We start from the raw sequence: 22,817 nt of genomic DNA, 5'->3' as shown, positions 1-22,817 counted from the left end.
GTGATGCACGTGCCGAGACGGTCCTAGAAAGTTAGATAATGGTAACTGATGATTTGGTAACCTACGTAACTGTTAGTAACCATAGAGAGTAACAGGTTTTGTTGGAAAAGTGGTAGAATTGTAATGTTAGTAAAAAGACAGGTGTGCCCTTGAGGTTTAGTTAGGAAGGGATATTAGTGGAGGGATAAAGTGGTCTTTTGGCAGTGAATGGATGAGCTTCAGCTGAGAGGAAAGGTTAGTCACGTATAACACTTAGGAAGTTGATTTATGCTGAAATTGGGAGGAAAATCTAGAAGAAAGGAGAAGAAGAGGGAAGCTAAAGTTGGGAGACCTAAGAAGAGAATTTTGATGATTCAAGGAAATTAAGCTAAGCCTAGGCCAAGATTTCTCAGAGGTAAGGGTCTATCTATGATTTGTTTAAGTTTCAAGTCTAGTTTTTGGAGGATAAGCATGAATTGAAGCAAGTTAGTGGCTTGTTTTGCATGAAAATTCAGTTGGTTTGTCAAGGAGAAATTCAGTTCAAATCTTGGATTGGAGGAAGCTCAAGTTGAATTTCTGATTGAGGTAAGGGTATTAAACATGTTTGCAATCTCGTAGCTGTTATGATTTAAGAATCTAGAGGTCTAGTTGAGACTTTTCTCAAGTTTTGGTTTAAGTGTTTGAGTCTGAAATTTAAGTGTGAATTCTGAGAATAGTTGTGTAATTGAGTTAGATTATGATGTTTATGGGTTGTGGTATGGTCTATTTGGGGTTTTGAGTTGGTTTCGGGGCTTAGGTATAAGTTTGGGGTGATTTGGAGTGATTTGGGTTCGGGAAAAACGCAGGGAAAAACCCAGATTTCTGGGCTCGCGAAGGAGCGTCGCGGCGCTGTTCTTGCGCGCCGCGGCACAAGGTTGATTCTTAGCAGAGCAAGTTCTCTGACTTGCTGGGCGCCGCGGCTCAAACTTGCTGGGCACCGCGGCTCAAACTTGCTGGGCATCGCGGCCCTATAGGGCTGCGCCGCGGCGCTAGGCCAATTTCAGAGCATAGGATTTTGCAATTTTGAGCCTTTGCTCCAGTGGTTCGGGGGATATCTTCGGTGCATTGTTTTAGGGATTTGGGGGTCCCGAGAGTGTGGGATTAGTTCCGGGAAGTAGTTTTGGATTGATTAGTGACAAGGATGTTTCATTTGTGTTGTGACTAGGTCTTTGGAGAGGCTCGGGGTAAAGGACCGTGCTCGCGGCTTCGTGGCATCGGAAGCTAGTAAATTGGAAGGTAAGAAAACTGCACCCGGTTGTGTGATTGAAATGGGACTAAGTGCTCCCAGGAATTGTGTCATGTCAATGTTGGTATTACGCCATGGAACATGTAAAAGCGGTCTAAGAGTACCGTACATGATATTAGCGCACAGGGTGCGGATTGGCCACTGGTAGCCAAGGACAATGGGATAACGGAGGGAGCAGCCTGAGGGCGCTAACCCTAGTTATCATTTGTGAACTGTAAATGATATGAATTGACATGCCTAGTATGTGGAATACTTGATTATATTGATTGATAATGTGGTTGAGATTATGTAATGCAATTGTGGGATTTTGACTTGTTTGCTAATTGCCTATGCTTTGTTGCTGTTGTGTTTTCTTACTGGGCCTTGGCTCGCGGGTGCTACGAGTGCAGGCAAAGCCAAGGGCAAGCTGGACCAAGCCTGAGGTGGAGAGCTCCGAGGTCGAATGTACATAGCCAGCGGTTCGGCCGCCACAGTCAAGGAGTGGACGAGGACAGGGATCACCTAACTACTAGTTTTCCTTAGCATGGCCGGTTGTTGTATATAAACCTTGAGACTTTTGTAAACAGTCTTTGAACTTAATATTTTTGGGATCCCATGTAACAGATAATACTTTTTAATGAAAATGTGGCTTTTGAGACCAAAACGCTTTTAACCCTAGTTCCTTTATAGTTTGAATGACACGAATTTTATTTAAATGACTTGATTAGCAAGTCTGGCACTTTATAAACACACAGTGTAGCGGTCTTGGCTATCCAGGGCGTTACAACTTAGTATCAGAGCGTCCTAGGTTTATGGGTCCTGAAGACTGGCTGGGTATGTACATTCGCTGCGGGAGACAAGCTCAACTCAGGGTTTGGTAACTGTGTATGCATGATTATGTGTTTAAATGATTTGAGTGAGATATGATTGTAGATATCTGTTTGATGAATAGGGAGCATGAGATACTGGTAGGGCCTGGCCCTTGACTGTTGCATGATGTTATTGAGGCATGCTTATCAGCATTGCTGTGCATGTGGATGGATATCTGGATAAATTGCTATACTTTGATTGCTTGTGAATGAGTGGAGTTTCAGTGATGGATTATGGAAAGATTATTACCCTGTCACCATAGCCTAATTGTCGAGTCGTTGATTGCAGATTGACTTGAATAGTTATGCGTTCAAGGAAATCCACACGACTGGCCGGCAGGTCTGGGGCTAGAGAGGATGACCAGGGCCCAACCCCTCTGCCAGTCCCTGAGAACTGGCAGCAGTTAATGGCGGAAATGCAAGCTAGGCTTCAGAGCCAAGATGAACAGATTCGAATTCTGCAGCAGACTCCATCTGGGAGTGTTGCCCCTGTTGTGCCACCGGCAATAGTACCTGTGGTACAGCCAGTTGATGTTGGGAACAAAATGGAACCGTTGTATGAGCGGTTTAGGAAGCAACAGCCCCCGATCTTTGAGGGTGGACCTGATCCACTGAATGATGAACAGTGGATGACTTTGATCACAACCATTCTTGATTTTATGAGAGTGGAAGGACATGACAGGGTGGACTGTGCCACCTATATGCTGAGGGATGATGCCCAAATCTGGTGGGAGGTGGCATCACAGACTAGAGAGGTTGCTACATTGACTTGGGAAGGGTTTAAGGATTTGTTCAATCAGAAGTATTATAACGTTGCCATCAGGGCAGCGAAAGTGAATGAGTTCGTGGGGCTGGTTCAGGGAAGTATGACAGTTACGGAATATGCCTTGAGATTTGATAGACTTGCGAAGTTCGCACCAGATCTTGTGCCTACTGATGCAGCCAGGCAGAATAGATTTTTCAGAGGGCTAAATGTTATGATAGCCCGAGATGTAAGAATTACCACAGTTCCTGGAGTGAGTACCTATGCCCAGGCTGTGGAGAGGGCTCTGACCACTGAGGAAGCGGAGAATAGGATATGGAGGGATAGTGCAGCAAGAAGGGAGGGCCGCAAGGCGGTGCCTCCATACTCTGGGTCTAGTAGGGGCGGAGGCCCCAATTGCTCCTAGGTCTGATAGGGGAGGTCGGGGTACTCAGGGTGGCCGTCAGGGAGGCGAAGATTCATGGAGGACTTATCCAGAGTGCACGAGGTGCAGGAGACGCCATCCGGGTGAGTGTCGGGCTAAGGCCTGCTATGTGTGTGGGGTGGTGGGACACCTCAGGAAGGATTGCCTGACAATGAAGAAGGGAGAGACAGGAAAGGTGGACAGCTTGACTCCAGCTCGAGTGTTCACCCTGATGCAGGCGGAGGCCGAGGCTAGTCCCTCGGTAGTGACAGGTCAGCTTTCTAGTGCTGGCACTCCCTTTACTGTTTTGATTGATTCTGGTGCTACGCATTCATTTGTATATGATATGGTGATTGATAGACTGTGTAGGCCTAGTGAGTATAGTGCTTCAGGGTTTGGGACTATATTGCCTACAGGAGAGTTGGTAGTATCTAGGAGGTGGATTAGAGCACTGCCAGTGTTAGTTGATGGTAGGGAGTTATCAGTGGACTTGATTGAGTTGAGTATGGGGGACTTTGATATGATTCTAGGTATGGATTGGCTGGTTAGATATGGAGCTACCATTGACTGTAGGAAGAAGATGGTAACCTTTGAGCCAGAGGGCGAGGATCCCTTTGTTTTTGTGGGAGCGGTGCATGGACCTCTCGAGCCATTGGAGCGCGTTGGTTGAATTCAGTAAATTCCATGTATAGGCAACTTAGGGTCAGCCAGCTAGAGCGGAGCAAGGTAGAAGTGATTAAGCATCATGACAAAAAATGGGTGCAAAAGAATGGTCCCATCCGCTTTCAAGATATGCTCACTCATGGCCACGCACCCCTCGGGGGGATTATCGGCCCGAAAAGTATTGGAAGGAACATACAACTTGTATTCCCTGCCAATGCGATATTTAACGAATTGCTCCAACAGCCGATTCTCTGACACATTGGACACAATAGAGGACGCCAATAAAGGACCAGAATCTTGCACCTCAGAAGCCACCTGCCACCACACTCTCTTTTCCATATCTGCAAAACCAAAGGAAAAATGTGAGGTAGAAATAGGGCACTTTACCCTCCATTTTTTCTTCCTAGCAAGGGTCTTCCACCAAGGCGCTGAGTGTGGAAGCGCTAAGTAAGGTTGAATCGAAAGCAAGGGTTGAGGGGAACCCGGGATGACCCCATGGCAACCATAAGGGGAGAATGGAGTAGGAGGTTCAGGCGGGAGATTTCCCTCCATGAACTCCAACTCCATCTGTAGATCCAAAAGGGCCACCCTAAGGTTTTCTATGTGGTCGCTAAGGTCAAAGGGGAAATAAACTCCATCGTCCCTCAAAACTGAGTCTATTTCGCTCTCCATTACCCAGATTTTACGCCTAAGTTCAGCCATATGCTCAAGGTGACGTATACGAGCCTGCCTCAAAGTGTCATAGTCTTCGTGAGGGTTGTTTTCGGGGGACTCCAAGTCTAAAGATAAGTGTACAAACTCGACCCCCGGAGGAGCACCAGACGATCCCTCACATGCCATGGAACCTTGGCTCGTAGGTGATAAGGGTGCACTTGTAAATGAGGGGATTGCTACAAAACACAAAGGAGTAGGCTCAAAACCTCTGGACACGAGCGCTCTAAATAACCAACTACGGGGTACAAACAAGGGCATGTAAGTTGATCAACTCACAACGAGCTCTGACCAAGGCAACCCAGCCCGAGTAGTGCTAATTTTGACCCAATAAAATAAGAAAGAAAGAAAGTATCCCTTATGTAAGAAAAATTGGGCGATGTCACGGTTGAAGGGAGGCCGAAGGTCGAAAGTACCGGCATGGTCAAAAGGAGGACAAGGGTCCAAAGCACTGCCGTGATCGAACAAATGCAAAGGGTCGTAGATTCGCGCCTGCAAAAATGGAGGAGAGAGGAGTTTTAGTCCCCAAGGACCTATGTGGATATTGACATAAAATAAATAAAATCAAATAATAAAAGGGAAGGACAACCAAAGTGAGGTTGTGGGGGATCCAACCCCTTACCTCTTGAAAGAAGTAAAGACTCCAAAACCACTAAGCTAAGGAGAAAAAGTGTAAATAATTTATAAGAACCATAGGCTCATCTTAGCCATCAAATCTGATGTCTGATCAATTGTCAAAGAGAGCCCTAGGCAATCGCCTTGGGATCCACGAAGCACAACGATAGGCACACCTTCACTCTCAACATCTCATAATAGTCTCCACCTCCAAAATGTGTTTTTGTGTGCCACCAAAGTAAAGAAAAACACAAACACCACCTACTCTTTGAAGACACCATACCGAAAATTCTACCGAAGAACCTAAAGACCCTTCCATAGACTGGGAGGCAAGTGTGGATATCAAAATTTTAGTCGCACAAGACCCCGACTCATGAAACTCAAGGTAAAGGCCTAGAAGGCAAGTAGCCAAGGTCGGCCTTGCACCCTGCACCAAGGGCCTCGTAAGGCATACACCTCTCTTATAGAGCCTCATTTCATGCATAGGCTCAAGTAGGATCAACCCTCGAAATTAATGACACGTCTCGCACTGAGGGTCCCAAGGAGGTGGATATGCCTTTCTAACAATAGATCACCTCGCCCTTAGGCATCTCGTAAGACACGGCCACCCCAAGGCGCCTTGTGCCACCACCATATTGCGCGGCATGGCCTCGCCAAGGCATCTCGCACATCCAGGTCCGTGCCACGAGAAGAGCCTCACGCAGCGAGGCACACCACGCCTCGCTTGGGTAAGTGTCTCACGGCCCCCAAATGACTCTGCCTTGCCTCAAGCACCCCAAGGTACCTCGCGCCACCTCCATCTCACGAGGCATGGCCTCACCAAGGTGTCTTTCACATCCAGGTCTACGCCACGAGAAGAGCCTCACCTGAGCAAGTGTCTCGCGACCCCCAAACGACCCCGCTTCGCCTCGAGTGCCCCAAGGAACCTCGCGCCACCTCCATCTTGTGAGGCATGGCCTCACCAAGGTGTCTCACGCATCTGGGTCCGCGCCACAAGAATAGCCCCGCGCAGCGAGGCACACCATGCCTCTTCTGGGCAAGTGTCTCGCAGCCCCCAAATGACTCCACTTCACCTCGAGCGCCCCAAAGAGCCTCGCGCCACCTCCATCTTGCGAGGCATGGCATTACCAAGGTGTCTCGAGCATCTAGGTCCACACCACGAGAAGAGCCTTGAGCAGCGAGGCACACCACGCCTCACCTGGGCAAGTGTCTCGCGGCCCCCAAACGACCCCGCCTCACCTCGAGTGTCTCGCGGCCCCTCGCGCCTACGTCTCGCGCATGGGGACCACGGAGCATTGGTCTCGCGAAGTGAGACCCTTGACTCACACATGAGTGTCAAGTCTTATCGCATACGTAGCAGGCCTCATTAAAGAGGGCTTATCTCTCTCCCTAAGATAAGTGCCACGAATGAGGTACCTCTCTTCCTGTGGGTCTCACGGGATGTAAAGTCTAGGACCTGTTTAACACACGTTAAGGGAAGGATATGCAAGGCTTCACAACGATTCAATGCGAAGTCGGAAGAGGTACGAAGCGCGTTTACAAACCGAGAGGAGTTAGAGTACGGACACGATGGACATGCCAGACAAGTAATGGTTGTACGAATGAAGTACCTGCTGTGGTCCTTACCAGCCAATCTTTGACACTCGTACTAAATAAATAGTGGAGGCATATTCAGGTACTAAAGTGGAGGTGTTCCCACAGATCCTGACCATGTACTAGAGCCGACACCATGACCTTCTGCACCACTACTACCTTTGCCACCACACTAACGATGTACCCATGTACCATATGGTCCCCCAGAACCATAATGTATCATAAGCCATTAGAGCTCAACTATGAATTGATCCTGACCCCTCAAATAAGGGGGTTGGAAAAATTGTTGTAAGATCAGATTAATTCAAGAGCAATATACGAGTTTTCTTTCTATTTTTACTTGCAATTTTCCTTCAAGTTTCTATAAGCTCATTTGTGTTCATTAGATACTGATTTAAGTTTTTGAGTTTTCCATCCATATTCTGTTGACGAGTTCTTACTATCAACACAAACCGACTAAGGACATAGAAAAAATAAAAAATGACTAAGAGAATACCGATCAGACTAAAGAGTTTACCACGACCAGATTGGTTATGAGGACATACTCTTGGAAGTACTTCCCCACATTGGATTTGTAGGTTATATCACTCAGGAATGTTTGACCAGATTCCTGGTCATAAAAATGGAAGAACCCCATGTTATTTTGGTTGGGGTTGGATTTGAGATCAAACAAAAAATCAATCTCGTGAGAGGTGGGCACATATCACTTTTTATGGTTGTACAAAATATAGTACTGACAGCACTCTATATCCATTGGGGGTTATTTGAAATGGGGCGACCTTGAAAAAATTTGCTACCCCTCGAAAAAAGTCGTGCAAAGGTAAAATTGCCTTCACTTCTATGTGGTACCTCGACCAGGCACTAAAGGCACCTCTGGGCACGTTTGCCCTCTGGTCAGATGTAGGCTTATATAGAGTAATACCAGGAAGCTTGTGCTTTTTGGGATATTTTTCAACCATCCTAGTCGATATGACGCTTGGAGGGGCAATGTACTAGGGTACATCTACTCATGGGCCCTCATGTTAACAGGTCTTAGGTTGGATATCTGGTGGTGTGGCCCTTAAGGGTTGAGGGTCGCTCGAAGGACCCTCAGTGTTTGTTGTTGGATTGCTAGCAGATGAGTTAGTGATTTTTCTTTTTCTCTGGGTAGTTTGTTTGACACGATCCATATTGTGTTTTTTCTTTGGTGCTTTTCGAGGAAACTTGGTCGTAGGAATTGGGGGTGGTGTCGAAGGCTTTGTATGGGCAGAAAAGGTTGTTCCTGATCTTCGAATAGCAAGGCGAGGAGCTCACTATCTATTGGCCTCTCACCTCCCCAGGGATCGTGCATGAATTTATGAGAAGAATAAGGGGAAGGGAGAATCTACGACAAATAGAAAGAAGGAAAAAAAGAAAGGAAAGGATAATGCTGCTCGTGGATAAAAGTTAAGCTTTTATCCAACCAACAGCTTCCTTGTAAAAGCACAAAATATCCTGCGAGCAAGTTGGAAAACAGATCAAAAAGTGAATTTGAAAAGTTTTTTCGGAAAAACTTTTCAACTTCATAAACGGACGGGAAAAACTCTGTTTTTTCCAAATACCCAAAATCGAATTTTCACTTCAATTTTGGACCCAAAATCAGTGTAAATAAACCCCAATACTCTCCCTAAACATTTTTATATGCAATATATTACCTAAAATACCTATTTTAACATAGTTTTTCTATGTGTTTTTTTTCCTAAACCTGATTTACCCAAAAACTCATCAAGAACAGTGTAAAATCAATTACGAAAACAAACAAATCACAGCCAAAATGCAAAAAAACCACTACAAAGTCATTAGGAGGGGTTCGAAAACTTACTTGGAGTAATGATTGTTGAAGAAATCACAAATAAATTGCTCGGAGTTACTCAAAGATGCCTCAGATCACACTAAAACGTCTGAAGTTCTTGGAGGTTTTTTCTGAGTGTTCTTGAAGAGAGAGAATGATCGTGTGAAAGTGAAATAAAGGAAGAAGAGGGGTATTTATATCGGTCAGGGGTATCTGACATGTAATGATGAAAATGTAGGGTTTCGATGCATGGGAAACCACAAAAACCATCAAATCGTGCCTGGGAAACCGAAAAGGTCATGATTACTTACCTTTTCGAGAAAGTAAGTACAGTCGGAAATGACGGGTCAACAGGATTATTGATCGAGTAAGTTTTTTAAATGTTGTTCGGATTAAAATAAACTTGGGAGCAAATGGTTCCCTAAATATTTGCATGATGACGTGGCATATTAAAAAGGTGAATGAACAACACGTGACTGACTATTAAGGAAGGACCAGCTGACCGACGACCAGAGTATTAGAAGAAATTGAGTTGCTCGATAGACGCAAGGAAAATGCTGAGTCGCAAGAAGAGAAGGTGACATAAGCATTCGACCAGAGTTGCTCGTGAGTCCGAGACAAACGCTCAAATGTGGTTATAAGTTAGATGTTTCAGAGATATTTACTAATTTAACTATAAATATCATTAATTAAGTTATTATTTTGTTATGCAATTTAGGGGTGTTCATTGGTCGGTTTGGTCGGGTTATAACATATTTTAATCAACCTAATGTAAAAATCAGGTCGCAAAAATCCATCTCTAACTCGTCCAATTGAGAAAAAATAAAGTTTAACCCATCCAATGTTTTAGACGGCTTGGCCGGGTTAACCCGCCCAAACCAATCTTAAGTTTATAAAAAAAAATGTTCAAATAATTAGATTCAACAAACTAAAAGTATAGTATACATCTTCCAAAATTAGACATATTATTCTAAATTGAAATTTTAAAACATTATTCTAAATTCATTGTTGTTTTTTTAAATAATATTTAATATTACATATAATATATGTAATAATATGCGTAATATATGTATATATAAATGAAAAAACTCTTAATTAGTTTATTTGCGTTATTTGGGCGGGTTGGTATAATTCCCAAACTTCCCAATATAATAATTGGGCGGTTTGAATTTTTGTCGGGTTATTCGGGTTGCATTTTTTCAGTTTTTTCAGTTTGGTTTGGGCGGTTTGCAAAAAAATTTGCACAGCCCTAATGAAACTTACGGCCAATAGGCCCATATGTACATCCATGAGCTTATAAATAGGACTCATGATTCATTTATTTCACGCGCAATATTTTGTATTCAGAGGGAAATAGTGATTTTATACACAGTACTTGTTTCTATTTTCATGACTTGTGAAACTCAGTGCACCCTTGTTCGCAGATCGCAGGTTTTGGGGTCTTACATTAATAAAAACACTAAGTGGACTAGGTTATTACCAATCTCTGGGGCCGAGCCACTATAAAATCCTAATGTCGTTTACATTCTTGCATTGAGTTCTCTAATTTGTATCGTTTGTGTGACTCCGTGTCGTTGACAAAATCGAGGGTCAACATATACCATAAGCATTTTTTTTAACCTAAGTTATAGTTGTTGACGGTGAGAACTCGTCAACTAAGTTGAGTTGGAAAAAATTATCAAGTAAAGATAGTTTATGAAAAAGCTATAGAAATGTAAGTAATAACTCAAGAACAATTACAGAACAACAATGGAGATATCAATCTTTCATTCACTCTCAAGCACTTGCTACAGTAAATTTTCCAACCCCCCCTCAGGTGGGGTTAAAGTTCATTTTATAGTAGGCTCAAATGGCCCTGGGTACATGGTGGTCCTGGGGACCAAGTGGTACATAAGTACTCTATCAAGAGAGTGGCTTCAGAGGTTGTGGTCGTATCTCCAGTACAGGGGCAGGTGTCAGGAGGATGCCTCCACTACTTGTCCGTACCCATGCCTGATGAGTGGTGACAGGCATAGTGGCGCAGGTGGTAGTGATGTCGACTCTGACTCTTGGCCGTAGATGTACGGGCCGTAACTCTTATTCCAACACTCCCACTCTCCCACTGGTACAGGTGTCCGTACTCAACATTCAATGTCTTAACGGCCGTACTCAGTACTAGATCGTACAAGTATGTTCCATTCGACTCGTACTGGAGCCTCTAAGCATTGGGGTCTCAAGGTGTAAGGAATGGGACCCTTGGTGAGTGTAATGGTCGTGGCGTGAGGTGGGGGTCTCGGGTCCTTGGCAAGAGATGCCTGAAGCACCCCAAGGTCACCCACGAGCCTAGGCGATAGGCATGTGGCCTTGAAGGATGTCTAAGGATGCGTGGTGAGACGCCTTCCTAGCGACCCCCTTGGTGGTGCGGCTCCCTTGGTGCATGGCTTCACTCGCGTGGCCACCAGGTGGCGTGGCTCCTATTCCATCGCGAGGCCCCCTTGGAAGGCCTATTGATGACGCGGCTCCCTAGCTGCTCACGAGGCCCTCCTCCTCTCGCGTGGCCATGTGATGGTGTGGTTCGCTCGGGGCGCGAGGCCGAACGTCTGCTGAGGTGCGAGGCTACGGTGCCAGGGCGCAATGCCGAGGGAGCTCCAGCGAGGCCACGCGGGCTTGGACGCGAGGCGGGGGCTCGCTCGGACGCGAGGCGGGGCGCGCATCAGGGGCCTCGCTCGGACGCGAGGCGGTGGCTCGCAAGGCGGGGTCTCGCTCAGATGCGAGGCGGGGCGGGCACCAGGAGCCTCGCTCGGACGCGAGGCGGGGCACGCATCAAGAGGAGGTGGGGCCTCGTTCGGACGCGAGGCTGATGCTGCTTTGGACGCGAGGCCACGCAAGGCCGATGTTGCTGGGGTGTGAGCTTGGGCACACGGGGCCGTCTCGCGGGGCACAGCCTTAGGCATGCGAGGCCGTTGTGAGAGGGTCATGCCCCGAGCGTCTCGTGGCTCAAGCACGCATGTAGGCCTTTAAGGGACCTCACCACACGACTTGGTTCTTTTATGGGCGCAGAATACTGAGCATCTACAATAGTCATATCTAATATACCATAGTACAAATAACAAATATACCATATTATTAAACATATATATCATAAATATTTTTTTCACAACTCTTAAACTTATATACCATAAACGTTTTTTTTTTTCACTTTAAGTTATAGCCGTCTCGGTACCATTGTAAAAATAACAGATAAAAATAATATATATATACCATATTATTAAATGTATATACCATAGTTTTTTTTTTCTTTACTTTACTATTATAATCAACTGTGATATCATAGTACAATAATCAGATATACCATATTGTTAAACTTGTAAACCACAAACTTGGTTTTCTTTTAAAGTGGTTTTAGGCGTTGTAGTGCTATATTATACTCTGATATATCATAGTACAAAAAATAGATATACAATGTAGTTAAACTAATATACCATAATTTTTTTTTTCAATTCTTAGTCATAGTCAACTCTGATATACCATTGTACAAGGAATAGATTTACCATGTTGCTAAATTTTTATACCATAAGCTTGATTTTTATTTTTACCTTAAGTTATTACTCATTCTTATATAACATAGTACGAAGAACAGATATACCATGATGTTAAATTTATATATTATAATCTCTTACCATAAATTATAGTCAACTCTTATATACCATGGTACAACGACTAGAGTTACTATATTATTAAATTTATATATCATAAACTTTTATTTTATTTTTTAGCCTATATAAACTATAATTAACTTTGAATTTATAAAAAGAAAAGAACAAAAAAAAAAGTATAACCAACGCAAATATACCATTAAACAAAGAATAGATATATACCATGTTGTTTAACTTATAACCATAATCTTATTCTTTTTTCACCTTAAGCTATAGTCGGCCAACTGTGGTATATCATAGTACAAAGAATAGATATACCATATTGTTATACTTATATATCATAAACTTTTATTTTTCACCCTAAGAGATAACCAACTTTGATAAGCATAGTACAAAGAATATATATATAAACTTATATACTATAAATATTTTTTCTTCACCCTAACTATAACCAACTCTGATATATACCATAGTGTTGACCCTTATTTTGGTCAACGACACGGAGTCAAGTAAACGACAGGAAAATAGTACGATGCTTGAGCAAACAATCTAATGGAAAACAAAGAATTATAGTGGTTCGGCCCTAGTGATTGGTAATGACCTACGTCCACTTAACACTATTATTAATATTGAGCTTCAAAGGTGTGATCAAAGAATTAGGGTTCCTGAGTTTCACGAACCTTAGAAGGAGAAAACAATACAAACGATGGATAATAGTAATGTAATTCGGAAAAAGATCAAAAGATCCCCCCTTGAGCTATTTCTTGTATATTTATAGGCTCAAGGAGGGTTACATGAGTCAATTAGTCATATATTTCCTTAATAAACGGATATTCAGGTTATAATGAAGAGATATTCTCGGATATCATTACAATTGTACAAATTTACTCATAAATAAACGGAGTATACGACCAGGCTGGTCGTATATAAAACTTGAACTCCGCATGTGGAAATATCTCTGGTCGATAGGCGAGCAGCATCTCTACCACGTGTCGAAGATTCCTGCCACGTCATCCACAACTGGTTTTTGGATAAACATTTGCCCCCCAAGTTTATTTATTGCGACCAGCAATAAATAAACTTAGGAAACTAACTTTTCGTATGCCCCACGAAATCTGTCAGAGTCCCTCATGTGTTCTCGAAAACTGTGACCTAATCACGTCCAATCACGTCTTTTCGGTTTCCAAGTAGTCCCTCTGACGGCTATTACACTCCCCCATGCCTTGAAAAATGTAACTCATGATTACCCATTTTCAACATGTCTCAGCCATTATAAATAATCCCCAAATTTACCTTTTAACTTTTTACTAGCCATTTTCTTGCCAAGAACCTTCAAGAACTCCATCTCAGAGCTCAAAAGTTTTGAAGATCTTCTGTCGCTGTTCTAAGGATCCTCCACTCGTACGTCCACAGTCGCTTCGTTTCAAAACCTCCAACCTTCATCTAGGTAAATTTCTTCAACTTTCAAGCTCTTTGACATGCCATGCATACTGCTATATGACTGTTTTGAGTTCTGAAATTTTTTGTGTTCTTGGGTAGAAATGCATGAGGATTGTGGGAATGCTGATTGATGCTTGATAGGGTAGTTTAGTTTTTCTCTGTAAGAGTTAGGATCTAGTTTGATAGTCAAGATCGTAAGTTTAAGGCGTAAAATCGAAGTAAAAATTTGATTTTTAGGCTAGCTAAAAAACTGGGTTTTCCCCGCCCCTTCGAAGTCGAAAAAGCTTTTTTCCAAAAACTTTTTATTTCCGCTTTTTGATCTGTTTTTCAAACTGCTCGCATAGAACTTAGTGTTTCTGTTAGAATGCTGCTGGTCGTAGACGCGAGCAACGTTATTCCAACTTTCAATATAAGCTCCCAGGCTGTGCGTCTTATCTCCTCCTTTCTCTGTTCGCAGTTTACATGCAAGATCCGTGGGGAGGAGAAAGACCTATAGATGACGACCTATTGGCTCAACTGCTCGAGGACGAAGAGCAACCATCGTCACTGATTCCTGACATCCCATTCTCTCGTGTCAATCCAAACACTTCACCTGTCCCTGTTCAAAATATGGCTCGTGCCAAGACCAAAGCCCAGAAAAAGAAAGCCCCCACTCCTTCACATCAGCCTACTCCTCGGGTTGAAACTCCCTCGACCAGTGGTTGAGCTAAAAATGCTCCCAATCCCAACATCCAAAGACACGCCCGACCCCGACATGCCATTCAGCCAGATGTTGAGTGGCATTTAGTTCCTGAGAGCAGAGTGACGATCAGGATGATCGCCAATTATATCAGGAAGTACGGTCTCACAGGGGTGACCTTAATCCGACCTAGCCAAGACCAAAGGGCGAACCTGCCTAGAGGCGCCTTCAGCGCCTGGTCGAGGTTTCACATTGAGGCAGGGGCTACCTTGCATCTTCACTCATTTTTCTAAGGGGTGGCCAACTATTTTGGAGTTTCCCCTTTTCAAATAACCTCAAACAGATATAGGATGCTCGTTGTGCTCTATATCATGTACAGCCACAAGAAATGGCCCGTGCCAACTCCTCATGAGGTCAACTACTTGTTCGACCTCAAGTCTAACCCCAACCAAGAAGGCACGGGGTTTTTTCACTTCTGTCATTAGGAAACTGGGTGCACCTTCCTGACTGACACCACCCATATATCAAGTGTGGGGAGGTACTACCACGAGTACTTCCTCACAACTGACATGATCGCAGACAACCTGGCCTTCGCTCAAGGAGGTAAAACTTTCGTACCACTGGTTGTTATCCTTTATTTAGTGTTCTCCTTCACCATCTCTTAAACTTTTAATGCTTTCTAGGCCCATGGCTGCAACCAGACCCAACTCCAGATATGGAGTTGAGGTCTGCCCTCTTGGCCAGCATGACTGACATAGAAAAAAGCATCAAACATCTGGTCACAGAGGCAAATCTCAGGCTGGTTGGCCTCTTGGCCCCTCATCAGGACATGAGGGAGTCAACTGTAGGGAGCGCCACAACCGAGGAGGAACCCGAGCAGCAACCGCCAACATCACCTCCACGAAGGAGGCCGACTGGGGTCACGATCAGGGAACCTGCTGGCACCCCTCCAGTAGAGAGGCCCTCCGTCCCCTTGGGGAAGGGAAAGAAGAAGGCCACCGAGCCTGTCGAACACTCGGACGAGTCCTCAGACGAGAATGGTACAGTTATTTCGCTTTTAGATAGCTTGTCAATTCCCTGACACCTATACGACGGGGATGGCAATTTTAAATATGCTCCAAATTTAGGTCCAGACTTCTTCATGTCAGAGAGTGAATATAAGACTAGTAGAGTCTATAGGATAGCGACCAGTAATAATAGCTCGGGTATTTGACTTTGCAATCTTTCTTTATTTCCTTTCCTAATGTTATATACTTAGTTATTTATGCTATCTCACTGTTCGATATTTTGCTTCTTTTTCAGACATGGACTCCGTAAATGTGTTCAATATTTACAGATCTTTTGAGGCTGTCGCGGCTCCCCTGAGCAAAAAAAAGATAAGCAAGAGGCACCACGTGGAAAGCAGCAAAGTGCCTCAGGCGAAGAAGCCTCGCAATGCAAGCCCTCTGCCACCACAACTCCATCCTCTCCTCATGAGCAGCAGATTCCTCCTGCTCCAGCCGGATCGACTCCACCTCCCGCGGCCCCGACCGACCAAACTCAGCAGGTCGATCCTGCTTCAACTGGGGGCAACATAACTGGTCGCGTCTTTAAATTAGTCAAGGAGAGGGTCGCTAAGATTGAAAAGCACGACCGCTGCCAAGAGGCAATGGCTGTGACAGAGGCGATGGATGTTGACCTGATCCTGAACCGTTCCCTGAACGAGTTCACCAGTGTAAGTCATCTTTTTCTACGGAAACAGGTCTTCTTTATTTTATAGTTAGTCTAACTTCTACTCTGAATGCAGGCCATGCTGACCCTCACTGCCGCCCATATCCGCTCTGGTACTATCACCGAGCATGCCAGAACTTTGGAGCAATGGCACGAGGATGAACTTAAAGCTGCCGAGGCAAAATATGCTGAACAGCTTGCAGTGGTGCTTGAGGAAAAGGCTAAACTGGCTGAGGAGTTGGAGGAGAAGCAGAGGCCTCTGGACAAAGCTCGTGAGCAGAGGGACCAATTTAAGGAGTCTAACCGCTTCAATTTTTGCGCGGCCCAACAGCTCTAGGTGGACTTGGTTGCCAGCAGGCAGGAGAATACTACCGTGGAGGGCCGGATCGAGGAGCTCGAGAAAGCCAACGCCAGCAACTTGGAAAGGTATAAGAATGCCACACTCTGATGCTTCTATGATTTCTAGAAGCATAACCAGAGTGCCAACTTCGACTACCTTCCCGAGAATGCGAGAGACGCCGAGCTTGCTCGCTGCGCTTCTCAGCTGGTCGAGGAAGAAAGGTCAAGGGTTCCTGCTTCCCCTAAAATCTCGCTTGCCACTGGGATGGATGGGGCAGACAACGAGGCTGCAGGCGTCGTCAATCAAGGCCCTCCTCAAGAACCTCTGGCTGCTTAAGATTTTTCTATTTATATTTCATCTTTTTAACTACACGACCTACGGGTCGTGATGTAAAGACAATATAATTTTTTGTTGCTGCATGGGCAGCTTTTACTTTTATTTGAACAATTACATCCGAGCAGTGACTGCTCGCGGTGTAAAAGGATACATTTTGACATTATAATATATTTGCATATTATTATAACATCTGTTCGCATGACCGAACTTAGCATAGCACTTTGGTTTGATTTAACAAAATAACAAAATTTTGAAAAATACTCTAAGTGCCCTAGCATGCTTTCACTTATTTTGCTTATGTGTTTACATACCTTTAACGATATGCTTTGCTTACTTGTACCTTATATGCCCCCCAAGTGATCGAGGAGCTTTAGGTCCTTGGTCACTTGCCTTGACCAGAACCTGTTTGAACATTACTTCTCTTATCAATATGATTAGAATTATAATACAGCAAAACAACACACGTAATGAGAAAATACTTGTAATAAATACAATAGTTGGCAAGAAATGACTGGCTGAGCACAGTCCCTTTTATTTCTCGTAATAAATGGACTAAACATGTATGTACAAAGTGATCAATAAGATCTTACACTTTTTCAAAACTTGTAAAAAGTAAAATTTATACAAGCCAATTCTTTAAGAAGAGTTGTTCATTGGTAATACTTGTGCAGGTTTTCTCTATTCCAATAGCAAGGAAAGAGATCTCCATTTAAGCGTTCAAGTTTATAAGTACCTGGGTGAAGGACCTCATCAATCTGCTATGGCCCTTCCCAATTAGGCCAGAGTACTACAACAACTTGGTCGCGGGTGTTTAGAAAAACTCTTCTAAGTACGAGCTCTCCAACACTGAATTTTCACGCTTCTCATCAATTGAGTCCAGGGATTCCATCAATAGCTGGTTGTTAGAGTCTTGTTCGTATGTCAATCTGCGGTGCGAGGGTGGATCTAACTCGACAGGCAACATAGCTTCATACCCGTACGCCAAGGAAAATGGGGTATGACCTGTTGCTGTTCGGTGGGAAGTTCTGTACGACCAAAGAACTTCAGGCAACTGCTCTGGCCATGCTCCCTTAGCTTCTTCAAGTCTTTTCTTCAGGGTATCCTTCAGCATTTTGTTAACTGCTTCGACTTGCCCATTCACTTGAGGATGAGCGACTGAAGAAAAGCTTTTGATAATATCATGTCATTTGTAGAAGTCCGTGAATAGATTACTGCCAAACTGGGTGCCATTATCCGAGACTATTTCCTTGGTAATCTATAGCAATAAATGATGTTCTTGATTATGAAGTCAAGCACTTTCTTGGTCGTTATGGTTGTGAGTGGCTCAGCCTCGGCCCATTTGGTGAAGTAGTCGATGGCAACCACTGCATACTTTACCCCACCTTTTCCTGTAGGCAAAGATCTGATTAGATCTATTCCCTAAACTGCGAAGGGCCATGGACTCTGCATTTGCTTTAACTCGTTGGGAGCTGCTCGTGGGATTTTAGAAAATCTCTGACACTTGTCACACCTCCGTACGAACTCCATTGAGTCTTCATTCATGGTTGGCCAGAAATAGCCCTGCCTTAGGATCTTTTTTGACAGACTTTGTCCCCCAGCGTGGTCCCCGCAAAAACCTTCGTGCACCTCTTTCATCAATTCTTTGGCTTTTTCCTTGGTAATACATTTGAGGAGTGGTATGGAGTATCCCCTTCGGTACAAGATCCCTTCGACCAGGATATACCTAGCAGCTTGCTGCTGAAGGGTCCTAGCTTTGTTTCTATCCGTTGGTAGCACACCGCTTGACAGATACTCTACATATGATGCCATCCATGTATCTGCCATCTGGATGACCAGAGTGGTTTCTGCTGCTTGGAGGCTTGGTACTGATAGTCGTTCGACTGGCACTATGTTCAGAGTATCAGTATCTTTTGCACTTGCCAACTTTTCCAAAGCGTCTGCATTGGAATTCTGATCACGAGGTACTTGCTGGAGACTGTATCTGTCGAACTGGGCTAACAGATCCTTTGCTTTGTTCAGATAGGCGACCATCTTCAAACCTCGCGCCTGGTACTCTCCCATGACTTGATTCACCACCAGCTGAGAATCACTATAGATGTCAAGTGCTTTTATGATCATATCCTTGGCTAACTGCAATCCAGCGAGTAATGCTTCATATTCGGCCTCATTGTTAGAAGCAGTGAAGTCAAATATGATTGCACAGTGAAATTGATGCCTTTCCAGTGTTATCAATATCACTCCTGCTCCTACGTGGGATTCGTTGGATGAACCGTCTGTAAACAATGTCCATGAGGGTGCTTGGATTTGACACTCATGTTCGTTGGGCTCTTCATTCTGCTCGCCGCCCGCGAGCTCTGTGAATTCGGCGATGAAGTCAGCCAAGGCTTGTCCTTTTATCGCTGCTCGCGGGAAGTAAGATATGTCGAACTGCCCGAGTTCGACTGCCCACTTTAGTAATCTTCTTGCAGCCTCTGGCTTTTGCAGGACTTGTCGAAGAGGCTGGTCGGTTAAGACCGTAATTGGATGAGCTTGGAAGTAAGGCCGCAGCTTCCTAGAGGCCAAAACCAAACAATAGGCTAACCTTTCAATGGGGGGATACCTCAACTCTGCTCTGATCAGCCTTTTGCTTACATAATAGACAGCCTTCTACACACCTTCTTCTTCTCTTACTAGAACAACACTAGCACGTAGTCTGTGATTGCTAGGTAGATGAACAAATTCTCTTTATCGACCGGCTTTGACAAGATGGGTGGTTGCGCCATATGCATTTTTAGCGCTTGAAAGGCCTGTTCGCACTCATCTGTCCATTCAAATTTCTTATTGCCTCTGAGTAGATTAAAAAATGGGATGCACTTGTCTGTCGATTTCGAAATGAATCTACTGAGAGCAGCAATCCTCCCGGTCAGGCTTTGGACATCCTTAATCTTCACTGGAGACTTCATCACGATCAGGGCCTTTATTTTCTCAGGATTAGATACAATTCCTCTTGAGTTAACTATAAATCCCAAGAACTTCCCGATCCTACTCTGAAGGAGCACTTAAGGGGATTTAACTTCATCCTATATTTATTCAGGACATTGAAGCATTCCTGCAAATCCCTTACATGCCCTTCTACTTTCTTCGACTTAACCAGCATGTCATCGACGTAAACCTCCATGTTTGTGCCGATCAGCTCCTTAAACATGTGGTTGACGAGTCTCTGGTAAGTCGCACCAGCGTATTCCAAACCAACGGGCATCACCTTGTAATAGTAGAGCCCTGTATCAGTTCGAAAGCTAGTGTGATCCTCATCAGGGGGATGCATACTAATTTGATTATACCTAGAGTATGCATCCATGAATGAGAGGATCTCATGGCCTGCAGTGGCATCGACCAGCTGGTCGATCTTCGTGAGTGGGAAACAGTCTTTGGGGCAGGCTTTATTTAGGTCTGTAAAATCCACGCACGTACGCCACTTTCCATTCGGCTTGGGCACTAGTACAGGATTAGAGACCCACGATGGATAAAACGCCACCCTGATGAACCCATTCTCCTTCAGCTTCTCGACTTCCTCCTTCAAGGCCTTTGATTTATCTTTGTCGAGCAGCCTTCTTTTTTGTTGCACTGGTGGAAAACTTTTGTCGATGTTTAGGACATGGCTGATGACTGCAGGATCTATCCCGACCATGTCTTTGTGCGACCAGGCAAAGACATCATGGTTCCTCCTTAAGAACTCCACCAGTGCTTGCTTTGTTGTTGTCTCTAAGTTTTTACCGACTTTCACAACTCTGGTCAGATTTTCCTCATCGAGTTGGACCTCTTCAAGGTCCTTGATGGGTCCTACTTCTTCTTCAAAATCCCCAAAGCGAGGATCTAAGTCTCTATCCTCACTTTGGGCAACGCCCTATTTGGTGAGATTATCACCTGAGCGGGCTTGAACATCAGTTTCCATTTGCAACTCCTTTCTGGTGGCATCTCTCGATACACCCTTCTTTGCCTTGGTGATTGAGGCATTGTAGCACTCCCTCGCTTCCCTCTGGTTTCCCAACACGCATCCTACCCCTGCATCCATTGGGAATTTCATTGCCAGGTGCCATATAGAAGTGATGGCTCGCAGGTCAACCAGAATTGGTCTCCCTATCACAGCGTTGTACGCTGAAGGACAATCAACTACTATAAAAGTAATGAGTAATGTCCTGTTAGCAGGTGCAGTGCCTGTTGTGACTGGGAGTCTAATCGACCCTACTGAGGCGAGCCCTTCTCCGAAAAAACCATAAATGGTTTGGTTGCATGGCTCCAGGTCCTTCACGGACAACTTCATCCTTTCCAGCGAGGACTTATATAGGATGTTGACCAAACTTCCTATATCGACCAACACCCTTTTCACCATCATGTTCGCGATCTGTACGTCCACGACCAGCGGATCGGGGTGTGGGAATCGCACTTGCTGGGCGTCGTCGTCGGAGAAGGTGATCAGTTCCTCCTCTGTTCGAGCCTTTTCTGGTGCTCGATCCTCGACACTCATCATCTCGATGTCCTGGCCATGGCGTAGGGTACGAGCATATTGTTCCCTTGCTTTCCCACTATCTCCTGGAAGATGTGGGCCTCCGTAGATGGTGAGTAGGGTACCTGCCACGGGAGCTGGCTGTAAAGGTGGTGAGCGTTGGCGTGCAGGCACCGACTCGTTGCCACCTTAAGCCTCTTGCTGAGAACCCCCCGCGGCTCGCACATATCTTCTTAAATGTCCTTGTCTTATCAGGAACTAAATTTTGTCCTTCAGCTGGTTACACTCATTAGTGTCGTGCCCGTAGTCTTTGTGAAAATGACAAAACTTTGTTGAATCTCTCTTGGAGATATCTTTCCTTATTGGTGTGGGTCGTTTGTAGGGCACGCTTGAGCTGGTCGCCTGGTAGACCTCGGCTCGGCTTTCAACAAGGGCAGTGTAATTGGTGAATCTTGGTTCATACCGATTACCTTTGGGGCGCTTACTCTCGGAGGTCGAGGGTTCGTTGTTCGCCCGCTTTCCACCATTCTTACCATTTCCATTCACATTGCCTTTGTCGTTGCCATTGGGCTTAGACCCGTTGGTGGCTTTGGCGGGTTCTTCCTTGGGCCCCCTTGTCTTTTGCTGGCGATTTTCCTTCATTGGCAATCGCGTCCTCGAGCTTGATGTACCAATCAGCTCGATCTAAAAACTCCTGGGTACTTTTAACCCCATGCTTTCTGAGGCTACTCCAGAGGGGAGAATGGCGCCTAACCCCAGCAGTTAGGACCATCATCTTGCCTTCATCGCCCACAGTCTTGGCTCTAGTTGCAACTCGCATGAAGCGTTGAACGTATTCCTTCAAGGGCTCTCCCTCTTTCTGGCGTATCTCGACCAGTTGGTTCGCCTCAGTGGGGTGCACACGACCCGCATAGAACTATCCGTAAAACTCCTTCACGAACATCTCTGAGGATACTATACTTGCAGGAGGGAACTTAAAGAACCACTCCTGGGTGGAATCCAAAAGTGTCGCTGGGAAGATCCTACAGCGAGCATCTTCAGAGACTTTCTGAATATCCATTTGTATCTCAAACTTGTTGACATGAGATACTGGGTCTCCATACCCGTCGAAATTTGGTAGTGTCGGCATCTTGAACTTACTGGGGGTTTCTGCCACAGAAATCCTCTATACGAAAGGGGTGCCTTTCCTCTGATCGTACTCAATGTGTGATGTTCGCGCCCCCGACCAGCTGCTACACAGCCTGGTTCAGGGCATCGATTTGAGCCTGAATAGCTTCTAGGATTGTTGGGGCCTCTGGTGCCGGGGGAATGTACTCATCGTGCCTTTCTCTATGGTCGTTGAGTACATCCCTCAAATCATCGTCTCTTCGTCGCTGCTCGCTGGCTCTTAGCCGACTAAAGACGTTATTTTACCCAGGCTGCCCCCCAGTGTTATGACCTGCTGGTCGGTCTTCTCTAGGTGGGGGGCTCCTGCCTCCACCTCTATCTTCGTTCCTCCGGCCAGCATTTCCTCTGCCTGAGTCC

Source organism: Humulus lupulus, chromosome 3 (assembly GCF_963169125.1).
Source record: "Humulus lupulus chromosome 3, drHumLupu1.1, whole genome shotgun sequence".
In the NCBI taxonomy this organism is placed as follows: domain Eukaryota; kingdom Viridiplantae; phylum Streptophyta; class Magnoliopsida; order Rosales; family Cannabaceae; genus Humulus; species Humulus lupulus.
The sequence above is the reverse complement of the archived record's forward strand: the minus strand, read 5'-3'. Positions refer to the sequence as shown.